Consider the following 5575-nt stretch of genomic DNA (forward strand, 5'->3'; position numbering starts at 1 on the left):
TTCACAGGCAGGGTGTAGTGGGTTTTTAGCAATATTATCTGCCTTTTAAAGCATTGCCTTCTACAGATCGCTCAGATGTTGGAGAGGTTATACCTGTGAGTGACCTGGTAGTGTCACCCCTGTAGTTTTCTTTGTTCAAGGGCATTTAAGTTGCCAAACCAGACCGTGATGCAACTGTACACCTGTAAAAGTTAAATAGAGTATTTGTCAACAAACTGAATTGATCAATCCTTTTAGGAAATAGAGGAATATACACTAGACTAAGTGGGACTCGTTGGGTCCCAGCATCACACGGGAGGGAAGGTCACCAACGCAATATTCCACCTCTCCACCAATTCCAATACTGCTCGCCAGTGGGGGGGGGGGGGGGGGGGTGTCTGTTGCGCTAGTATGGGTGTTGCCGGCCGAAGGTACTGGTTTCCAGAGGGCTAGTATAGACATTGTGGGCCGTATGGATGCTTGGGCAGGCATCCAACTGTTGCAATGATTTTAAAAGCCAAGGCAAACAATTGGGCTGCAGACACCCGACAACCAAAATTCATTTTGTGAACACAAACTTGTCAAAGAGGCGAGGCAAACAATTGGGCTGCAGCCACCCGACAACCCAAATTCATTTTGTGAACACAAACATGTTATAAAAAGGTGAGGCAAACAATTGGGCTGCAGACACCCGACAACCAAAATTCATTTTGTGAACACAAACTTGTTAAAAAAAAAGTTGAGGCAAACAATTGGGCTGCAGACACCCGACAACCAAAATTCATTTTTACAGCCGCATCGAGAGGACTCACCGTGGTGTCGACGTGTGTTCAGTGTTATTCGCAGCTCAGAGAGCCGTGAACCTCTCGCTTCATGGGTCGGGCAGAGACTGAGTGAGGCATGACACTTCCTTGTTTTATAGTCCCTCCCCCTGCCAGCAGTGTGGGCAGCAGAGAGAATGGGGAATTTTGTAAATAATTAATATCTCTCTCATTTTTCATCGATGGAAAAAATCTTCCGCACTCATATGGCGGAGGGGGGCTCTGAGCGAGGTGGCCAAAAATGACGGCCGTAGGTGGCGGCGTTCTCTTGGAAATCGCAGCACAGTTGGCCAAAAGCGGTCAAGATCAGAGATTTAGTAATATAGTTTAATGATCTGGATGAGGGAATTGAATGCAACATCTCCAATTTTGCGGATGACACAAAGCTGGGGGGCAGTGTTAGCTGTCAGGAGGATGCTAGGAGGCTGCAAGGTGACTTGGATAGGTTGGGTGAGTGGGCAAATGCATGGCAGATGCGGTATAATGTGGATAAATGTGAGGTTATCCACTTTGGTGGCAAAAACAGGAAAGTAGACTATTATCTGAATGGTGGCCGATTAGAAAACGGGGAGATGCAACGAGACCTGGGTGTCATTTTACACCAGTCATTGAAAGTAGGAATGCAGGTGCAGCAGGCAGTGAAGAAAGGAAATGGTATGTTAGCATTCATAGCAAAAGGATTTGAGTATAAGAGCAGGGAGGTTCTACTGCAGTTGTACAGGGTCTTGGTGAGACCACACCTGGAGTATTGAGTACAGTTTTGGTCTCCTAATCTGAGGAAAGACATTCTTGCCATAGAGAGAGTACAGAGAAGGTTCACCAGACTGATTCCTGGGATGGCAATACTTTCATATGAAGAAATACTGGATAAACTCGGCTTGTACACGCTAGAATTTAGAAGATTGAGGGGGGATCTTTTTGAAACTTTTTCAAAATACTTAAGGTGTTGGACAGGCTAGATGCAGGAAGCTTATTCGCGATGTTGGGGAAGTTCAGAACTAGGGGTCACAGTTTAAGGATAAGAGGGAAGTATTTTAGGACCGAGATGAGAAAATCATTTTTCACACACAGAGTGGTGAATCTGTGGAATTCTCTGCCACAGAAGGTAGTTGAGGCCAGTTCATTGGCTATATTTAAGAGGGAGTTAGATGTGGCCCTTGAGGCTAAAGGGATCAGGGGGTATGGAGAGAAGGCAGGGATGGGATACTGAGTTGGATGGTCAGCCATGATCATATCGAATTGCGGTGCAGGCTCGAAGGGCCGAATGGCCTACTCCTGCACCGATTTTCTATGTTTCTATGTAACCTTTAACAAATTATAATTAGTCACATCTCGTGGTCACTGCTCCCTCTGTGAGGTTGTGGGCGGCTCTCAGAAGAGCCTTTGTTTTGTGTTGGAATAAAGGGGGTAGTTATTCAGCCGCCGAACCCGTAGAGAGTGCGGCCCTGTCGTTTCAGAGCGTACACCACATCCATGGCAGTGACCGTCTTGCGCTTGGCGTGCTCGGTGTAGGTGACCGCGTCCCCGATCACATTCTCCAGGAAAACCTTCAACACCCCGCGGGTCTCCTCGTAGATCAGACCCGAGAGCCGCTTGACTCGTACGGCGGATAGCTGGCTTGGTGATGCCCGGGCACAAACAATCTCCCTGATGTACTAGTGGTAAGAGGATCTAGGTTGACGGAGGAACTGAAGGAAATTCACATTAGACTGGAAATGGTGTTGGGTAGACTGAAGGCAGATAAATCTTGATGGTCTGCATCCCAGGGCTTGATGGTCTGCATCCCAGGGCTTGATGGTCTGCATCCCAGGGTACTTAAGGAAGTGGCTCTAGAAATTGTAGACATATTTGTGATCATTTTCCAATGTTCTGTAGATTCAGGATAAGTTCCTGTGGGTTGGAGGGGACTAATGTTATCCCTTATTTTAAGAAGGGCGGGAGAGAGAAAACAGGGAATTATAGACCAGTTAGCCAGACATCGGTGGTAGGGAAGATGCTGGAGTCAATTATAAAAGATGAAATAGCGGCTCAATTGGATAAGAGTTGCAGGATTAGTCCGAGTCAGCATGGATTTACGATGGGGAAATCATGCTTGACTAATCTTCTGGGATTTTTTGAGGATGTAACTAGGAAAATGGACAAGGGAGAGTCAGTGATGTAGTGTACCTGGACTTTCTGAAAGCATTTGATAAGGTCCCACATAGGAGATTAGTGGGCAAAATGAGAGCACATGATATTGGGGGTAGGGTGCAGGCATGGATAGAAAATTGGTTGGCAGACGGGAAACAAAGAGTAGGGATTGACGGGTCCCTTTCAGAACAGCAGGCAGTGATTAGTGGGGTACCGCAAGGCTCGGTGCTGGGACTGCGGCTATTTAAAATATACATTAATGATTTTGATGAAGGGATTAAAAGCAAAATTAGCAAATTTGCTGATGACACAAAGCTGGGTGGCAGTGTGAGCTGTGAAGAGGATGCTATGAGGATACAGGATTCGTATCAAGAAGAGTTGAGTATAGGAACAAAGAGGTCCTTGCAGCGCAGGTTCACAAGGTTAATTCCCGGGATGGCGGAACTGTCATATTTTGATAGAATGGAGTGTCTGGGCTTGTATACTCTGGAATTTAGAAGGATGAGAGGTTCTCTTATTCAAACCTATAAGATTATTAATGGTTTGGACACGCTAAAGGCATGAAATATGTTCCCGATGTTGGGGGAGTCCAGAACCAGTGGCCACAGTTTAAGAATAAGGGGTAAGCCATTTGGAACGGAGATGAGGAAAAACTTTTTCATACAGAGAGTTTTGAGTCTGTGGAATTCTCTGACTCAGGCTGGCTCCCTCATAGAAACATAGAAACATAGAAATTAGGTGCAGGAGTAGGCCATTCGGCCCTTCGAGCCTGCACCGCCATTCAATATGATCATGGCTGATCATCCAACTCAGTATCCCGTACCTGCCTTCTCTCCATACCTTCTGATCCCCTTAGCCACAAGGTTTTCGATGCTTTCAAGAGAGCTAGACAGAGATCTTAAAGATAACGGAGTCAAGGGTATGGGGAGAAGGCAGGAATGGGGTACTGATTGTGGATGATCAGCCATGAACACATTAAAAGGCGGTGCTGGCTCGAGGGGCCAAATGGCCTACTGCTGCACCTGTTGTCTATGTCTATTGCCCTGGTTGTTATCGCGAAGCAATTTCCGGTGCCGCAGTGCTCCGCATTCTCCCTGTCCTTTGCCTCGTTTCCTGCTGCTAGACAAGATGCTGCTTTACTCGAGTCGATGCTCAGTGACAATCTAACTGTTGTTGTCTCCTTTTATACGCAGCGCCCCGACCTGCCAGGGAAATGTAGAGAAAGAGGCGAGGAGGGGAAAAGGGAGAATCAGAGTGACAGACAGAAAGAGGGACGCCTCTCATTTTCTAGCTCCGCACTTGGTTTTCTGCAACTGCCCATTCTCAACCATCAATCACCAATAGAATTTAAATTTAGCTCCCCCGCTAATCCCTGTGTTGAATTGGTCGAAATAAGGACCTGCAGATGCTGGTTCAGACACAAGATAAGATGTTGGTTCATACAAAGTGCTGGAGTAACCAACATCTCAGGATAAAAGGGATAGGTGATTTTGCTCGGGACCCTTCTTCAGCCTGAAATTGTGGAGGGGGAGTGGGGAAATTGAGGGTGGGGTGGGGAGGGCATGGAAAGTTGGAGGTGAGAATAGACCGGGTCAAATCAGGGCCGGCAACAATTTACCTTTCCGTCTGGACATTGGAGGAACAGCACCTGATGTTTAACTTGTGAAGCGGTATGAACAGTGATTCTCTGTGTTTAAATTACTTCTACCAACACTCTCCTCCCTCTCCCTCTGCCCCCATCACCCATTAGTTGTTTAACCAGATCCACTGTTTGCCCCATTGTATCCCTCTTGGGATAGCACCATCATTGGCCACAAGTTTACAACAAGATCTAGAGCAGTTGGGAAGGTGGGACAAGGAATGGCAGATGGAATTTAACTCTGACAAATAAGAGATGTTGCATTTTGGTCTATGAAGGATCAGGGGTAGGATTTTTAAAGTGCATCAAGGAGAATCTTTGTTTCAGTACATTAATAGTCTCACTAGGGATGGGGCATTGCTGGACCCAATCCCAGGCAATGAGGCTGGGTAAGTGGATAAAGTGTCAGTGTGCAATCACTTTTGGGATAGTGAGAGCAACTCAAAGTTTCAAAGTAATTATGGAAAAATTAGAAGTATTTTCTGGAACTTAAGTGTCTGAATTGGAGAAAGGACCATTTCATGATCATTACAAAGAACCTGGCAAATGTGGAAGTTGGAGTTATTTCAGAGTTCATGTCCAATTTGCTCCATTAGGGCAGAAAGTCCAGGGATTCCTGAATCTCGAGGGATGTTGAGGGATTGATTAAATAAATTAAGGAAAGTAGTAAAGAGAGATGTGGTTCACATGGACATCAAACAACCTTTGGCAAGGTCCCACGCAGAGACTTCATGAATAGAGAGAGGGGGCTGGGGGGAGAAGGTGGTAGTTGTGAAATAAATTCAGGAGGGAAAGTGGAATCAGGAAAATTAGTGGCAGCTCAGATCAAGGAAAATCTCAGGAAGATTGCTAAATAGATTAAGAGCAAAAGTGTTACCAGGGAAAGAATCAGGCCAGTTTGTTCTCACCTGTGTTCATTTATAATTCATTATGGCTGGAGATTTTAAGTGTGAATTGAATTTCTCGAGATCACTCGCATATCTTAACAGGCCGAAAGGTGGATAAT

At 45.9% G+C, this 5575-nt stretch overlaps 1 pseudogene; it reads right to left on the reverse strand.

Moving 5' to 3' along the window:
- Window positions 1-2180: 2180 nt before the first annotated feature.
- Window positions 2181-4261, reverse strand: LOC116968413 (annotated as a pseudogene).
- Between the last annotated feature and the right edge of the window lie 1314 nt (window positions 4262-5575).

This window comes from Amblyraja radiata, chromosome 45, assembly GCF_010909765.2.
Source record: "Amblyraja radiata isolate CabotCenter1 chromosome 45, sAmbRad1.1.pri, whole genome shotgun sequence".
Classification (NCBI taxonomy): domain Eukaryota; kingdom Metazoa; phylum Chordata; class Chondrichthyes; order Rajiformes; family Rajidae; genus Amblyraja; species Amblyraja radiata.